Below are 19,304 nucleotides of genomic sequence, written 5' to 3' on the forward strand. Positions count from 1 at the left end.
TCCCCAACACTAAATCAGTGCCTGGCACATAGTGGGCTCTTGATAAGTACTTGTCACATAAGTAAATATATAAACAATTGATTAAACAAACATTTATTTGGATAAAAATATCCTGCTCCTTGCTATTTCTGTGTTATAGCCTTAATCAACTGTTTTATTGTAGCCTTATTAAAAAAGAAACGAACTATATGACAGTTTCACACTCTTTTTTTCTTTAAAGATTTTTTAAATGTTTTTTATTTATTTTGAGAGAGAGTGAAAGAGTGTGAGTGGGGGAGTGGCAGAGAGAGGGAGAGAGAATCCCAAGCGGGCTTCATGCTGTCAGCAAGGAGCCTGACACGGGGCTCGATCCCACCAGGCGTGAGATCATGACCTGAGCCGAAACCAAGAATCGGACGTTTAACTGCCTGAGCCACCCAGGCGCTCCTTGGTTTCGCTCTCTTACTGTGGAATGGTGTTGGGAGTACCAAGCCAGAATTTACGGAGGTTCTTTCTGCTGTTACTGCCACCTTCAAAATCACTTTGTGCGATATGATTCCTTCTTGTGGAAAAGAATTAAAAAGTAGTAAGAACAACCTGAGTGCAGAGTGAGCTCTATTCCTAGTAATGAAACTCCACCCCACCTCCCCTACCCCCCAAAATGCATGTTTCTTATCTGGCACCTGAAAATCTGAGTTCTTTCCATTATCTGATAAATCATGTTTTTTATCGCTATGAAATACAGACAAGGGTCTGTTGATGATGGACGGTAGAATACTGGATTAGAGAGGGCCCATCTCAGTCTCCCTGGAGGTTATTCCTTGCTATCCAGTTTGACTCCTGCTTCAAGGACAGGAATTCTGGGGAGTTTTATAGAGGGTTTGTAGTGGGAAAGAAAAGTCCCAGAGACTCTTGATGTTTAAGAACCACATTTGTTGTTGTTGTTGTTGTTGTTAATGATTCATCAATGAGTTTACCTGTGGATAGGTGTCATAGGTACAACTTTAGATACAGGCTATACACAGATTTCTTTCTTCCTTAGGCTAGGAAGTAACTCTATCCCATTCTATTTAACAAGTGGCCTGATGCTATGTTCTCTATGTCTTTGATTACAAAAGGATCTCCATTTGTAATTAACATTTACATTCTGTAATTGAAAAGGAAGCATATTCACAAGCATGTATTTTCTCATTTCTGAGACTTTTAGAAAGGGAAAATCGTTTTTTATTTGTGGCCCATGAGTAAGATTATAAGATATTTAAAAAAAATGCAATAAATAAAAAACAATACAAAAAAATCCCATCACATGCTTTAGTTCTGAGCCTGGCTGGATGCGTGGGGATTTGAAAAGAATAGCTACGAGGAATAGGAGGGAAGGAAAAGAAAGGAGGGAGTATTTGATTTCAAGACAGTACTTATTTTTTCCCTGCTTACAACTGGAGGCAAGCTCATTCCAGAGAGATTTACAGAGAAATCTCTTATAACGAGTTAAGGGCAAGTCATTTCATTCTTGGTCATCTACGACAATTCCGGCACAAGGAGGGGATCAGAGCTGGATTTTAAAGTTCAGAGTAGAAATGGATGAGGAAAATAGCAAATAGCCAGCCAGGGAGAGAGCTGGAAGATTGTTAGTAAGGGACTGGATCAAAGACTGTACAGGAATAGGGTTATCACGACCAGGCTGTCCTGCCGAGTGTCCAGAAACCAAACTATCCACAACAACAAAACAAAAGTCAAGACTAGAGCACTGGAGTTCTTGGAAGCACACATGGAGATGTGGACAGAAGGACGATGTGATGACAACTATCCTTCACAAAATACAACAATTTAACAGCTTGAGTAAATGACATTGCGATCCTCCCAAATGCTGTCCCGGCTTCTCTGTCATTTTTAACTGCTCAGCCGTTCAAAGTCTGCAGCCGCTTGAAGGTCACTTTTTCAGTGGAGGCCAAGTTGAAGTTGAAGCCAAGTCTCTGGAAATACAAGCAACTAGGTCTTTCCCGCAGGGTGCGGGGTGGGGGGTAGATGGCGGGGGGTGGAGGGGGAGGGCTGCCAGCAGTGCTCCAATGCCTTGAAGCCCCCGGGGCTCAATTTTCTCTGGCTGTCACTCCCAGAGTCTAATGAGCACTGAACCTACAAGATCCAGACCCTTCCCTCATCTCTACAGGGGTGAGCTCTTCATGGAACAGCCACACACCTGAGTTTCCACTCTTTCTTCCCTCACTGGCACCACTGAGCCCTGGACCTTTCGTCTGGAGTCTGCGGGACTGGCCCCAGAGTGGGACTATTCTGACTTCCGGGAGTTTTAGAATTGACAAATACTGATCTCTTGCTCCTAGAGGAGTTGAGGTGGCCGAAAGGTATGGGCTGAGTTCCACTCAGATCATCGAATTCCTGAATTGTCCAGACCTCCGAATTTCGAACAACCAAACACATTGGTGTCGGTGGTTTCTTCAAGATAATCTGGGGACAACTGCCTAACAATCGAAAGAAGTTGGAGTTGTTTTGGAGTTCTGCATTGCTTGTGGTAGGCAGAATTCAAAATGTGCCCCATGATCTTTGCCCGGAGTGACTCTCATGGTTGTGTTGTCTTTGGGCACAGTTGACCTTCAGATAGGGAGATGATCCCAGAATTTTGAAGTGGGCCCAGTGTAAACACACGGGCCTTTATAAGCAGGAGAGAAATAGAGCTCAAGTCAGACCGAAGCTAGAGTAGATGGGAGTCTGTGGCTGCTCAAGAAGCAAACCATCGTATTGTAGAAGGGCCATGTGACCGGAGAGGATAGGTGTCCTGTAGAAGCCGAGGTTGGTCCCCTACCTGACGAACACCAGGAAAAGAGGGACTTCAGACCTCCTGTGCAAGGAGCTAGAATCCTGCCTGGCCAATACCTTGATTTTAGCCCAGTGAGACTCTGAATCAGGCTGTGCTGGTTTTTTTTTTAAATTTTTAAAAAATATTCATTTATTTTTGAGAGAGAGAGAGGGAGACACAGAATCTGAAGCAGGCTCCAGGCTTTGAGCTGTCAGCACAGAGCCCGATGCAGGACTCGAACTCACAAACTGCAAGATCATAACCTGAGCTGAAGTCGGTTGCCTAACCGACTGAGCCACCCAGGTGCCCCCAGGCTGTGCTGATTCTAATATCAGCCGTGCTGGACTTCTGGTCTACACAATCGAGAGACAATACATTTTTTAAACTGCTAACTTTGTGACAATTTGTTATGGCATGCAAACAATTCCTTGCATCAAATTAAATTCCAGTTGGAGCTGTGATGAGTAAATACAATTACAAAATAAATTACATCTGTACAATAAGTTATCATAAAACCAAACGAAAACACAAACTGGGAAAAAAAAATATTTGGCACACATGTTGAGAGTCAATGGTGTAATTAACCTAATGCTTAAAGAATGTACATAAAATCAGGGTGAATTCTAAAGATGCTTAATCTCACCCATAATAAAATGGACTCAAAACTATGCAAGTTACTATCTTTTCACTGATCACATTAGCAAATATCGGAAAGGTTTTGTATGGGGGTGAAAGAACAGGCATTTTTATTTAATCCTGTTTGTGATGTAAATCGTTTGCTCCTTTGAAGAACAATGTGACAGTCTGTCAAAATTTCAGATGCACATATCATTAGCAAGTCGACTTCTGCAAATGTATCCTGAAGATACAAACTCATAAGTATGTACCAAGATATCTATACAGGGCTACCATCACCGCCCTAAAACTGTTAGTGCTGAATGTGCGTTAGAACTGAAAATTGCCTGCATTTTAGAAAGATAAGTCTGTGCATACAACACAGTATTTTTTTTGCAAAAACTCCAGTGGGAGTTGGGATAACAACCTGTAATGAAACCCAGTAACATGTCAGCAAAAAGATATATGAATTCACATTAAGTAGTATAAAGAGTATAAATAGCCTTACATTGGTTCAAGCTATAGTTTAGCTGCCAAATGAGCGTGCCAAAAATTTGAAGAGACTTGCATTTTTTAAAGCTGTTCGGGCTTCGGAATTGCAGACAAGGATTTTAGACAAGAACATTCATTGCAGCATATTTTTTTTGGTCCTGTAACAGCAAAAGAGGAGAAACAACTTAAACATCTTTATCTAGCCACAAGGGTACTGGGTAAAGAACGATGTCATAGCCATAAAAATGTAATGAAAATATTTAAAGTAATAAAATTATTAAAAATCCTTAAGTAAAAAGACTGTAAGGAGGTATATATGGGTTGATGTTATTAAGTGAATAAAGAGATGCTGTGAAGTGTGTATATTTTGCTTCCATTTGTGTTACACGCGCACACACACACACATGCACACACACACACAGAATCTCGAAGGACAGAAAGAAACCAGGATTTTGTGACAGTGACTGGTTTTTCTGGGAAGATGAACTAGACGGGCTTTTCTCTGCGTTTCTCTTGCACTGACTTTGTAGTTTATATATTTTATCTTTAATTGCCAACATGTATTACTCAAAAAGAAAAAAAAAATCTCGAGGATATTAAATGGTTGGTTCAGATTTCTCTGTCCCCAGGTATCCAACACGGCCCTTGCCACCTCTCTGAGGGTGGATATTTGGGAAGACGGCCCTGAGTAGCAGAGAAAAAGTGACGGGAAGAAATTGAAGTATTTTATAGACGTTCAGTTTTAACCACAGGCGGTAGAAGGGGATCACCTCTTCTACATCATGAAATGACATATCCTGTCATAGTACATATAATTCCTTACCAAAACCCAGATTACTTGCCCCTTCCGCCTGGAAACAAAGAAATAAAGACAAATGGAGAGTTTTCCGGAAGGCGACTGAAATTAGGAGTGTCGTGGCAATGCTGGGATTGGAACCTGAACTCGAAAATGATACACAGGCTCGATTTTTACATTCAAAAGGAAGCGAAAGAACACGTGAAACAACGATTCAAAATGTTAGCTCGGGGTGGGGGGGGGGAAGCTCTGGAACAGCTGGAGCCTGGGGGTGGTGGGGGGACGCACAGGTGCAGCCCGGGAGCCAGGTGGCCCAAGGGGCCCCGCCGCGCGTCTCGGCCAGTAGGGGTCGCCCTCCCGCCGGGAGTGGCGCGGGGCACGGAGGGCGAGCGTGCCGGGGACCCGGGGCTGCGCGGTGAGCCGGGCCGCAGGGGTCGTCGCGGGTGGAAATCAACTCTGGGAATCTGTGGTCCCCCCGCTGGGTGCTCGCTCTTCTGCCCGCCGCGCGGAGGAGGAGGGTGGTCTTGGTCAAGGGGCGAGCGGGTGAGCGCCCTCCCGCGGACCCCACCGGAAGCACCTGCCGGCTCCACCAGGGGCGGTGGCGACCCGATCCCCTGAGCTCGCCGCCCCCCCCCCGCCCCATGGCGCCCCGCGGGGGGTGGGGGGGAGAGGGCTCAGCGAACGTGCAGTTGAATCAACCAGATTCAGCAGCAACCGGAGTCCCGCCGCCACGCAGATCCAAGCAGTGATCCAGGCGTGATGGGCACGACCAGCTCTGACTCCGCTCAGAACGGGAGCCGGTGGTCCTGACCCCGGGGATCCGGGATGGTTTCCAGTTGTGTGCCGTGTACCCTTCTCTCCGCGGAGAGAAGATCTGATTATCTTCTATTTAGATCTAATGATCAAGTGGGACAGGAACTGGGGGGAGGGAGCTTGCGGAGCGCACTGGCTGGCTTCTGTCAGTTCTTGCTGGGCGACTAACCGATTGGAGGGAAGAATCATTTACCTTTTGTATATGGACGGGATCAAACCACCAGAACTCCAGTGCCTCATCCTGTTGACTCTGTTTCTGGATGTTTGGCTCATTTGCCTTTCCAGCGCAGGCCCACGAAGAGGCAAGGCTTTAGACATTAACCGATACATTTTGTTACTTTTGGAAGCCGGCACTTACAGTCTATGCTGGTGCTAGATTTGACGGGTTTCATTAAAATTACACAGCACTGACTGTATTTCCCTATACTCTGTATTAACTAGAACAGCTCTTTAGTGCTTGAGAGCACCTTGGCCGCACCCAGTGAATCCTCAGCCTTCCAGGCACCCCAACCTCCGGGAAGAAACACTGCCTTCTACCCAGCGGCCCCTAAATGGTGCCCATAAGCTCAGAGACAGTCTTGGAGAAAGCTATGTTAAACAATTAAATAACATTAACCAGGTACTGGGTACAGCTCTAAGTATGCGATGTGTATTTTTCTGGTGATTTTAACGCTATGGGGTAGGCACCATCATTATTCACGTATTACGCACGAGGCAGAGGGTAACTTGCCCAAGGTATAGAGCTAGTAAGCAATAGAGTCAGGGTTCCACCCCGGCCAGTCTAGTTTCCAGATTCTGTACTTCTAACTCCTACATTAAATCTCTCAGGGCCGCACGCTATACGCAATTTCCCTTCAGGGGAGGTCCCTTCCGCAAGATAGAGCAAATGTATCTGCATAGAAGGTAGACAGTTGAACCTGGGGATACTGGACACCACGCCCTCTATCTTCTTTTCCTTGGAAAAGAATAGTGCGTTTCCCTTGTTTGGGAGGAGGGGCCTAATCTTACTAGTTGCAGCTAACAATACCACGTTTGTGCTCCGTTTACAACTTGGAGATTACACTATGCGCAACTAAATGCTGGAATCCCGCTTGATCCTCCGCTGGACAGGAAAGCATTTTTCTCTGGCCTCTTTTCAAGGTAACTTCTATAGTCTAGATGTATCCTTGGAGTGAAAGTCTTCACTTTTCTGCCTCGTTTTGTCCTTGAAGTACGAAATCGTGGTGGCAAAACACGAGGGGAGGTGGAATAGGGTGAATGGGGGAGGAATGGGTATTGCATATTATGAAAGGAACATTTCTATGATGAGAAATGCTGCTGGGCATGGATGTTTTAATAGGATTCAAAGTCTCGGGATACTCCAAAAATTGGATTTTTTTCAGGCTGGAATAGGCAATTAGTAATACTTGGAATGAATGAATCAATGTGTCAGCGTTTTCCTTCTTTACAAAAATCAGTCAAACCGAAACCTCTTTACTCCATCCACCCAGGCAACTTACTACTCCAGTGTTTTGCTCTTCTTGTAGCAACATTCAGAAGACCTGTCTTGAATGTCTGTCTCCAATGCCTCTCCTCCCTTCCTCTCTTAAATCCACTTCAGACTTTCACTCTCACCGCTCTACCCAAACAGCTCTTAACCACCTCAACAATGACCTTCACTGCTTCTTGGCATGGAGTCTATCTTCTGGAGCCTTCCGCAGCGTTTGACTCCGTGGATCACTTCTACTTTGGCGAAACCCTTTCTCACTTAGCTTCCAGGACTCGGTGCTTTCCTGATGGTCCTTCTACCTTGCCAGTGATTCCTTCGCAAGTTCCTTTTCCCTTTGACGTCTAAATGTTGGGGTTCTCTGGGGTGCAGTTCTTCGTCCTTGTTCTTTGTATACACCTCCAGACCCACCCGGCCCCTTGGTCCACGCTGCTGTGTGGCTAGAGTTGCTGTCATTATAAACGATCTACCAGAGCCCCCCGCCATCTGGCTTCCAGTTGGTTTTAGCCATTGGAAGGAGGAGGTGAGATGGCAAGATGGGAGAAAAGGAGGATTGGAGTATTTACTTCCTTGGGTCCCTCCCTGCTGGGCCAAAGTTGGGAAGAGGCTATGTTTTACTGAAGGCCACAGCCTCAGCAGGTGCCCTCTTATAGCTACAGCCACAGCCACAGCTCTCTTTGGATTCTGGCGTCTGTTGTTTCTTTTTGCCCTTCACTTAGGAAATTCTGAGGATCTTAGGAGCTCTGTGCCAGGAATGGGGGACGAAGACCAAATGTGGATTTCTTATTATTAATCACAGTATCACCATAACATGTCCAAAAGTGAGCTGGTTTTCAAGGTCCAGTTCTGGGGGCGCCTGGATGGCTTAGTAGGTTAAGCATCTGCCTTCGGGTCAGGTTCGTGAGTTCGAGTCCCGCATTGGGCTCTGTGCTGACAGCTCAGCCTGGAGCCTGCTTCAGATCTGTGTCCCCGTCTCTCCCTGCCCTTCCCCTGCTTGCACTCTGTCTGTCTGTCTCTCTCTCTCAAAAATAAACATTAAAAGAAAAGGTTTGTTTCTTGTGTGCCCTTTCTCACTCTGACCATCCACCTCAGCTCATCTGGACGTCATCCTGCGGTGCCTCGAAATCTCATTTCAGTCTTGAGGACAGGCAGCGCAGCATAGGCCAGGAACCTTCCAGCTCTTCCATAGACTCCGCTGACTTTCTGAGTGTGGCTTCAGCCCGCAGGGGAGGCCTGTTTCGGTGATGTGGAAATCGCAGCAAGAGAGTCTCTTTATTACCATTTAATTCCTGATGATGAGACTGACCACCAGATAACCACCATCGTTTCACGAAGTACATTGCAGCCACTTGAGCAAGATTGCCGGGAGGACGAGGTAGAACCCGAGTGTTGCTAGGTGGCATGAGGGAACATTCTAGAGCAGTGAATGGGGGTTCGTGGCCTTCCACTGACAGGGAGCTCATTCTTGCATACTCTGAAGCTCGCTGGGGCCTCTCATCTATCTAACAAATGGTAATAAAGCAACGGCTATCTGTATCTGTACCAGACTATCTGTATTAGCTCACAAGCCTGCGAGGCACCTGGGATGTCTCCATATTCCAGAGGGGATGACTAAGGTACAGAGGAGACTCTACTTACCTAAGGTCAATAAATGACCCACTGTTACCCTTTCCCTTCCCACGTGGGCACTATTTGAGTCATGTGCACACAGGGATTACTGGATAGGCTTTATTTCCAGCAATCTGGGCCTGAGGCTCAAAGTAGATTTTGCTAGTCCTTTCTCTGTGAACTGAGATCACCCTGCACGGATGCATGTCCTCAGCCTTCGCTCTGGTGGCAGAGCCTGCCTTATGGGCACAGGAAAGAGAATCTGCATGGCCTGGGGGCAGGCCAGCTCTGGGTGAGCTCAGTGTGTCCGCTCATTCCCTTTGTTTCATGTCATGTGTGAGTCACCCGTCATCCCACAGGGCGGACCGGCAGAGGTGGCCGGAGGTCCAGCAGCTTCTGGGCGATGTCATGGAGCCACACGTCATGGAGCTTTTGGAAACTTTGGGTCTATATATACTTGTGAGAGAAAAGAGTGGAAAGGCAGTAATGTATTGCTGTGGAAATAGTTTTGACCTCGTGGGCCCTCTGCCCGAGTTTCCTGGATCACACTTCAGGAACCATTGTTCCAGCACCAACTACTGCTTCTTGGTGTTTCCCCTGGGTTCATCAGGTAAACTTTTGCTCCCAGAAAGCTCTGGAAGGGGTCAGAACAGCGGGTGCAATGAAATTATAACGAGGGAGGGGCCCGCGAGGCTGTGACTTTCTGCTCTCGTTCTTTTTCTAATATTGATTTATGTGTTGGGGACTCTGAGTTTTTGTTCCGAGATTTCCTTGCCGAGGGACTTAGTGCATGTTCTAAAAATAAGATGGCAACATAGCTCTCTCAGCTCTTCTGAGCGCTCCTTGAGGTGGGGCTCATTACTCTTTTGGGGGGAAGTTCTGGGTCAGTATTTATAAAATGCTTAGAACAGTATCTGGCATACAGCAGCTACTGCTATATTAGTGTTTATTAAAATAAATAAGTAAAAAATAAATAATGAGTTGCCAAGGGCCGTGATGGTGAGTCCAAGGCTATTTACCTGACCTTCCCCAGAGGATATTAGGGGCTTCTCATTTAACCACACAAGGAACTAGATTTCCTTTATGAATTCTGCCCCGATGGGGACATTGTGATAGCCTGAAAGCCAAAAAAAACCCCAAAAAACAAAAAAAAACAAAACAACCCAAGGAACTCAATAGGGGTTGTGCTTTAAGGGATCACAGACTTTTGTCCCGCTGACTAGGGAAGAAGAAAGGCCTCGGACTTCTTTTATTCGGGGCGGAGGCCAAACACGGGCTAGCTCACGAACGTCAGCATTTTCTATTCCTCACTTCAAGGAAAAGAATTAAGGTTAAGACGATGAAGACTAGCATACTTTGTTACTGAAAATAATTACGGTAAGGTTATATATGATAGTTATAATCATATCACGTAATTATGTATAATCATATGGTCTGTAATTATGTAACAGGATTATTATCGTGCTTATGAAAAATAGATCAAAATTTAGGTTTAAAATGAATGGAAACCAAGGTGACAAATAGTACATAGGTTTCAAAGATACATGATCAGTAATGAAGATAAATCACCCACGATTAAACTAGATAAAACAGTAGAGCAATTTGGCTGTGGGTATCACTGAAGATCAAGCCTTTATATGAAATACAGTAAGTGGCTATGCACACAAAATGCTATGCTGTTCATTATAGGGGCAGAATTTTCTGGAGTGAGGGGACCTTGGTAAGCGTCTCACTTTGAGGCTTCTCTGGGGCCAGAAGTTCCCCCTTGTGGGGACACGGCCCATCCCCCAGCCATTTCCTAGGTAAAGGCACCGGATAGCTGCCAGTGTTTTCATAGTAGAAGATTCCGGGGATTAGAGCCTTTCTTTCAAATTGCAGCCTCCTTTCACAGAGTGGACACGCAGTTCGTGGTGGTCAAACCCGACGTTCGGTTTCACAGAAAATTAAGAGAACGTTTCCTACACTTGATCTTAGCGGAAAGGCCGAGGTAACTTGCAGATACTGATGACTTAGTGGGTATCCGATGACTCCAGATGCTCACAGCGCCTGCCCCCCTGCCCTCAGGGCCTTTATTCCCGCGGTGCAGGGGTCCACATTTGGAGTCCTGTTTCCTTTCATGCGGCTGCTGCTGGGGCCCATCATACTGTTGGCAAATAAGGAGTATGTTTTACGTATAAAAGTGCATTCACTGTGGATCATAGACGCATTTCAGGTCTGGGAAATGAAGATAGAGGATATTTATGTAAATTGAAAGTTTTAAGAGTTTTCAGAGTTTACTTTGCCTTTCTCCTACCCGTTCCAGTGGGTCCTGCCCAGTAGGGTTTTGTCTGACAGTCTAGTCCCGCCCACGCAGGATTTTCCAAGCTAGCGTTCCAGGCGCTGCGCGAGCCTCTAGCATTTACCATCGCGAGCACTTAGCACTTAGGAGAACGGCCTGCTTCCCTCATGTTGGTTGCTTGGCTCGGGGGAACATATAAATGTGGGGATGGGGGAACATCAACGGAGAAACTGTTTCCTCAGCGTGTCCTGTAGGAATGTTACTCTGCTGCAAAATGCTGGCTGGTAATAAAAGCAAGTAGGGCGGAAAGAAAGGAAGGAGAGGAGAGAGGAGAGGGAGAGGGTGGGAAGAAGGAAGGAGGGAAGGAAGGAGGGAAGGGAGGGAGGGAGGGAGGAAGGGATGGAGGAAGGAAGGAAGGGAGGGAGGGAGGGAGGAGGAAGGAAAGAAGGAAAGAAGGAAGGAAGGAAGGAAGGAAGGGAGGGAGGGAGGAAGGAAGGAAGGAAGGAAGGAAGGAAGGAAAGAAGGGAGGGAGGGAGGGAGGGAGGAAGGAAGGAAGGAAGGAAGGAAGAAAGGAAAGAAGGAAGGAAGGAATGGAGGAAGGAAGGAAGGAAAGAAGGAAGGGAGGGAGGGAGGGAGGGAGGAAGGAAGGAAGGAAGGAAGGAAGGTAGACAGTAACAAAAAAAGGGAAATTTCCATGGGAATTCTTTACCGCGAAACCTCCAGGATCTTTGTTATGCTAATCCCATGTTAGGGCGGTCCCTCCCCCCACCCCACGATGTGGTGTACCCCAAATGCATTTGATCGCAGATCCCCTTTTTGAGAGCATCTTGTGGCGAGAATGCCCTGTGAATACACTCTGGAGACTGCTGTCCTTCCTGTATATTTATTGTTGTAATGTTTCTCCTTTTTGAGGATGCTTACAAACAAACTGGCAAGAAACATGCTAGCATAGTAACCGTGTTGCCTCTCCGTGACCCTGGCCCAACGACCAAAATGTTGCAAGTTGTTAATGAGTGACCTGTCACTCTTTGCTCAGCTGTGCTGTTTGTGAATTCCTTCCCAGCCATGCCTTCCGGTGGCACAGATCGGTGGGTGAGTTCTAGGGCCTCAGAACCCTTTTCAACACCGTCACCCCGAAGCAGCTACCATTATGGCCCAAACCTTTCTTGGGTCACATGCATTGTGACATACGTGTCTTGTATCACAGGGCATTATGCTTGCACGTTGGGGTATCTGCCCCCCACAGCCTCTCTGTGAGCAGCCTCCAGCCCTCATCTGGCCCGGGGAGGGGGTCCAAGAGCAGGGATTACTGGGGACCACACACACACTTGCAAGAACCTTTATTCCTGATGCCAGAACACCATTGAAAACAGAAATGGTGAGAGGTGAAAATCAGACTTTCTATATCGAGTTTGGGATCGCGTAGCATGAACGCAGGTCTTCCAGCAGTGATGGGAAGGGCCATCCGTCGGGAAAGGCTTCATGCATCCGGTGGGACTTCAGCGGGAATAAAGGGATGTCAGCACAATCGAAATGTGCCGATGTGATCTTTTTCTGATCTCTTATGATTTGGGCAACAGGAGACAATCACCCAAGACTATGTTCTAACATGATATTTGGTTGTGGACAGATTCACAGACATGAAAAAAAGTAGGTGTGTGCCACGCACCCAATATACACCCTCAGATAGACCTCGTTTCTTCAATTCTAACACTTACATTTTCACGTTTTAACTTCTTGGAAATTGTGATGGGTCTTCCAGTCAACAGGATGTCAGTTTAATTGGCAGCATTTTTTTTCTTTCTTACTAGAAAATAATGGTTCATGTCATAAAATATGGTATCCTGGGTCAGATGAAATATGGCAATGAATATTTATGTGCCTATTTCCATATGTATAAACGTACATGCTTGTGCATATGTATATCTCTACTCACATCGGCGTTTGAGCTTGTGTTAGGGATGTAGTTTGCTGTCCTCTGGTAATTTGGAAAGGATGAGGTGCTCTAGTAGGCATAAGGCTTAGCCCTTTATTATCTGTCTAACCTGCCTTTTGGATGTGACTGGTCTCCATTTTTACTCGGAAAACTAGCAGAATAATAATTCTATGCCAAGCGGTGTCTATAACACATGTTGAATTAGTTATGGTTGAGGGGTCTGTTTAGATCCATGTCTTCCCAGCCCATTTTCAAGTCCCAGGAGATTAGGGATTTGTGTCTTGTGTTGACACAGGCTGTGCTAAGTTATATTCCATAAGCCCGAGGGCAGGAGACAGCCGTGATGGGACTTTTTTTCCCTGAAGTAACTTGCGAGGACACTGCTCATCAGTTGGTCCTACTTCCTTCCTCTGGCTTTTTTTCCAGGTACATGCAATCACCAGAGAGATGACAAATATAAGAATAAGGGTCTTATAAGGTTGTTCACTGTCAGGTACTAGGTGAGCAGCACCAGAGACTCCCTCCCTTGGCTTCGGTAGGAATGAGTCATACACATTCCTGTTTCTTTTCTGGTTGTGCCCGTTCCAGCAAAAGTCTGAGTCTCCTGGTCCACTCACCATTATCGCAGGCCTTCGAAGCAGTGGTATGAATCCCCCCAAAGTACTGTTGACCCTTGAGCAATGACGTGGGGGTTGGGGCATTGACCCCTCAAGCAGTTGAAATTCCACATTTAACTTTAGACTCCCTCCAAAACTTAACCACTAATAGCCTACTGTTGGCCGGAAGCCCTACCCATAAAATAAACAGTAGATTAACACACATTTGGTATGTTATATGTATTACATGCTGTCTTCCTACAATAAAGCAAGCTAGAGAAAAGGAAACGTTAAGAAAATCATAAGGAAGAGAAAATCCATGTACAGTACTGTACCTTATTTATCACAGAAAATCCCCTTATAGGTGGACCTATGCAGTTCAAACCTGTGTGGTTCGAGGGTCAACTGTAAGTTACGTGAACACTGTTTAACTGAAAACTGCCTCCTCTACAACTTTTCCAGACTTTTCTCTGCTTCTTCTCTCTAAGCGCCAGCCACACTGCTCTTCCTTCGGGATCCCCTAACCCCATGCTTCTTCTCATCTAAGGCCCTTATCTCAGGTTCATCTTCCTTCTAGAAACTCACCTCCCCTTTTCCCTTGGCGACGTCTCCTTTCCCTCCGGGAAGCCTTCCTTATCTCTCCGGATGAGGTCAGGTCCCCTGTTCCAGGCTTTCTTAGCCCCTGTACTCCTTCCTAGCACTCATCATAATTGTGATTAAAACATTAATTGAATAATTACTGTCTTACTGTTTGATGTCCCTGCCAGAGTAAAAGCTCCAAGAGGGAGGGTTATTTATGGGTGTTTTCTGTGTCCCCAACACCTGGGACGGGGACTTTATAGAGAGTAGCCAATAGAAAACACGTTGAATGAATGACCAAATAGGAGAGCTCTCATTAACTGAAAGGAGTTTTCCCTTGAGAGGTGAACTATTTTTGAGTCGTCCTAAGGCCGCTCTCGCTTTGAGCACCACCAGCCGTGAGAGTTGGCGATAGATGCTGTGGTTTTGAAGGCACTGACGACAGAATACAGAAAGAGGGAAGGTCTTCTTAGGCTCCGAAGGGTCTTTTTGCAAGATGAGGTATAGTAGGAAAAGAGAAAACTCATCGTTGGCCTACAGAAACTGTGTATTATTTGATCGTGGCCACACTCAAGGCCAACTTCAGTTAGCCTCTTCATGTTTTTCTCTGTGGCTCTTGTAGAGTGCGTCGTAAGGTCATCGATTTGGAAGGGAAATTGGGAGGAGAGAGAGCGGCGTGTTTTCTGGACAAACACCAGCCTATCAGATGTCCTTATTGGATTAGATTACAGGCATGAACAAACAGCCTGGAAGTTGGCCGGACATGCACTGATCATGCCTTGTTTTCTGTTCTCTGTGATGAAAGGACAGACCTATCACATAATGGTGTTCAGTAGAGGTATTTGTTAAATGAATGAATTAATGAATTCCCAAGCAATAAGGCAGTGGGCATTTTATCCCCCGGCCAGTAACACCACATTGCATACATTGCCTCGGCCGGGCATTGGAATGCGTAATAAAAGTTGGGCCCCCTAGTGGTAGTAAAACTGATAAGACAACAAGGAGAGGAAATGAGGGAGAGACAGATTGATCTGGGGGAGAAAGGGAATGATTTGAACAGAGTCACAGCATGCATGTGATCTAAAATCCAGGCACGAAGTGAGAGTTTGTCTCCTTGATGTGTCCTGGGCCTCAGACACGTCACGATATGTTGCCCTCAGTCTTTTCTTGTTGACAGTCTGATAGATGAGCCACTAACTGATTCTTGTCCCTCACATTTTTCTCTCATTCTTAATCTTTGTCAGAACAAACAATTTCCCCCCACCCCTAATTTACTTTCTACGAATCCCCTCAAGATGCCATCTCACACACAAGCCTCTTCAGCGGGTCCAGGGGAGCTCAGCCTACCCCAGTCTTCAGAGTTTGGTCACCGAGGCCTTCCCTGGGGTGAGGTGAGGACTGTGGCCTTCATGTGGCCCCAGTCCTGGGAAGTGACACCATCTTTCATGTAGACGTCCATGCCAGGAACTGGATTCCATCCTCAGAATCCCATCTTCTTCCTTCAGAGCTACTCAGCCTCCAGGTTCTCCTAGTTATTTTCCTTCTAAACACTTTTCATCCTTTTCATCTCTATGACATGCCCACGGTCAGTCCTTCCACCTCTCTACTATGGACCATGCCTCCAGCCTTATCCCAATTCTTGGCCTGTTCCATGAACCTCTTCTCCCCACTGTGGCCAGAAAGGTGTAACTAAGCTGCCTTCCCTTCCTTAAAAGCTGTGAAGTGCCCAGACCCAGGCAAAGCCCACACTCCTTGGCATCGGATGCAAGAAGATCTGTCCCTTTTGTGCCTGTTAGCTCAGCATATTTATTAGTAGCATCCCTGAGCTCACTCTCAGAAGTGCTCCGGGTTGGGTGGTAAATTGTATCGTCACCCAACACGTAAAGCCTTTTATGATCCGCCTCCCACCCACTTGTCCAGCTCTGCCTTCTGCTCCTCACTGACAGGGCTTCCTCCTCAGTCTCAAGCAGGACGATTGCAGCCGTTCAGGGAATCACATGCAGGTACGAGAGCATCTAAAAGACGAGCACAACTGTCTTCTCCGTGTTGCTTCCTTGGGACTGGGGAGACCTGTTCCAGAGCCCTTGGCTGACTTCTCCTCATGTCTGATTGGCAAGGATCGAGTCACACGCCCTTTCCTGAATGAGTTCCTGGCAGACAGAATAGAGTCACCACGATTGGTTTTGTTCGATCCTTTGGGGTAGAATAGATGTTAGAGAACAGAGCCCAATAGTGACTACGACGCCAATCTTAGCTGAATTTGTCTTTGGGTCTGTTCATTCCCCTCAATGGCAAACTCCGCGAGACCAGCGCCTGTGCTGGTTGCCCTTAGCCCAGTGTTTGGAGTTAGCGATTATTACTGTTGAGCTTTTGGGTGGAAGTAAGCAAGGTTATGGAATGTGGGCAGAAAGAGGCTTGATCCCGGTTCTGTATTTACTGCCTTTGCAGGATCCAGAATTCAGATTTCTCACCTGTGAAATGAAGCAAAGATTACTGCCCAACACACGTAACCTATATAAAGCGGCTGAAACAGCCACAAACGTTGCCTCGCCTTCTTACCATTTTTGTCATTTTGCCCGAAGACATTTTTTTTTTTTCCAAAAAATTTTTTTTTTCAACGTTTATTTATTTTTGGGACAGAGAGAGACAGAGCATGAACGGGGGAGGGGCAGAGAGAGAGGGAGACACAGAATCGGAAACAGGCTCCAGGCTCTGAGCCATCAGCCCAGAGCCTGACGCGGGGCTCGAACTCCCGGACCGCGAGATCGTGACCTGGCTGAAGTCGGACGCTTAACCGACTGCGCCACCCAGGCGCCCCCCGAAGACATTTTTTGAGTGAGACCATTGTCACGTTTGTGTGCGTGTGTGCGCGCGCGCGCGCAAGCAGGGACACCTGAAAGGAAAATAGTCTCTACAAAAAGTGTCATTCGTGCTACCGTCATCTGGAATTTGTAAGCTCTTGGTTGACTCTTAGACTGACCTGAGGAAAAAAGAAGCCTCTCCTAATGTAGTTTTTATTCCAAGACAATGTTTCTAAAGTGCGGCTAGCAAATTACCACAGCACCCGAAGATGATTTATGCACAAAAAAATTTCATGATTGTATCATTTAGGGGAACACAATTTCCCCTCAGACATTCATCATAACGTTAGCACGTTAGAGACTTAGGTCCCTTTGGAGAGAGACTCTTGTCTTTATTGTTTAACCCGTGTCCCCCCAAACTTATTTTAGCCCAGCGTCCTTTTTTTTCCTCTGGCACTCAGCAACATCTCTGGGAATGCCTTCTAGGGAATCGTATCAGTCTAATAACTAAACCCCTGGTTCTCAAGGTTAGGTGCTCAGACCTCCCATCTTCCTCACGAGGGAAGGTCATTGGTGTACATGGAGTCTAGACTCTTTAGACTCTAGACCGGACTCCAGGCCAAAACTCTAGAACAACTCTAGACCCAGGTTATTGGTGGGAGAGTCACTGAAGGCGAGTATTTTCATTTTCTGTTTGTTTTGAAGAAGTCATCTTACGCCTTGGGACTGAGCTTGAACTGCTTCATGCCCAAAGCCTTTCCCAACCCCAATATCCTATGAAAAACTCCAAGATGAGTATAAATAAGATGGTTATTTCTATTTTATCAAACACAGGCTTCTTTTCTTTCTTTCTTTTTTTTTTTTTAAGTGATATTTAGGTTTAAACAGTAACATGGGGGTGAGCTGTAGAACCCTTCACCCTAGGGGTTCTGATGACTCTAAGTCGGATTTCAGAGAGTGTGAATTATTTCCTCAGTGTGGATCATTTACAGCCTCTGCTGGGCTGCCTCTGGGGCAAAAGTATAGTAGATATGGCTGAACAATTATTGCTTGTTCTCTGTTTTTTAATGTTTATTTATTTGTTTTGAGGAGGGGGGGATGAGTGGGGGAGGGGGAGAGAGAGGGGGAGAGAGAGAATCCCAAGCAAGTCCCTCCCTGTCAGCCCAGAGCCCGACATGGGGCTGAAACTCACAAACCATGAGATCCAAGAGTGAGATCATGACCTGAGCCAAAATCAAGTCAGACACGGAACCAACTGAGCCACCCAGGTACCCCAACGATTACTGCTTATTTTCTATACTGAAGGAATGTCTGTTGAGAATCAGTTGTAATAGGAAAAAAGTTTATACTTATAGTTGCTCAGATAATTATGAATGAGTCTTGAGTTCAGAATTGAGGTCCCTGTTGTGTTTTTAATATAGGGGCTTGTCTCTTCTTGGGTCATGGCACCAGTAGTTAGCTTCTGCCCCAAAACAAGGGCATTACGGGCAGCAAAGCTCAGATCTGTCAGCTTTTCTGCTCCTGAGGGTCCCAGCTGACCTGGTAAGGGACAGGGTTGGGACCATGAGATCACATGTCTTCAGTTTGCCAGTAATTCCTAGAGGAGCCCAACTCACTGGTCTCTTTCCAATTTATAGCTTTCCACCCTTCCCATACATGTTAAATACCACCCATTTTACTCCAAATTTTATTAATCTCGTTTTCCTTTAATTTTAAGACCAAATTATATCTATTTTTGCTTTCACTTCCAGATGGACCTGGATGAAGACACTGCTGAAAATTTTTACCAAATTTGCTAGAATGTGAAACGCGTATTAGGTCGACTGTTCACATCTCATATCTGAAACTGAGGATGAAGCCCCCTGAAACACCACCACCTCCCACCCACATGCTGAGAGCTGCCATGTTGTCAGTGGGAGCATTTGTAGTGAACCAGCCCAGGTGCCCTGAGACCATGGGGCACCTAGCTTTCACGGCCAGGTTAGAAGAGTGTTGTGTGTGAGTGTTTGTGTGAGTGCGTACCCCCTAAGAAAATGAAGGAAAAGTCTTTAGGGAAATTATCTTTCAAATATGAATGCTTGCACATATTCTACAACATTCGACCTAACGTTTTATGTAATAATGTTAAGACAACTGTTGGAATCACTCATTGTTCTGCTCATACCATCCTATTTGCTAGGGCTTAGCCTGAAGTGGGGAATAGGCTGAGGCCCCAGTGGTGGCCATGTAGGAGCCTACTTCCCACTTCCGGTGGCTTCTCCCGCACTGTCAGACCTCCTCCTGCAGTCTTCGCTTTTATCCTTTGCTTTTGAACATATTGTCTGTTGTCTCATTTCTTTTGCCTCAACACGCACAAATAGTCCTCAGCAAGAGTGTTCAAAATTTCCGAGTAGTGGGGCGCCTGGGTGGCCCATCCGGTTGAGTTTCCAACTTTGGCTCGGGTCATGATCTCACGGTTCGTGAGTTCGAGCCCCACATCGGGCTCGCTGCTGTCAGCGCATAGCTCTCTTCGG

This window comes from Lynx rufus, unplaced genomic scaffold (assembly GCF_022079265.1).
Source record: "Lynx rufus isolate CCGP_SWC_20201006 ecotype Redwood Valley unplaced genomic scaffold, mLynRuf1.p SCAF_15, whole genome shotgun sequence".
Taxonomy (NCBI): Eukaryota; Metazoa; Chordata; class Mammalia; order Carnivora; family Felidae; genus Lynx; species Lynx rufus.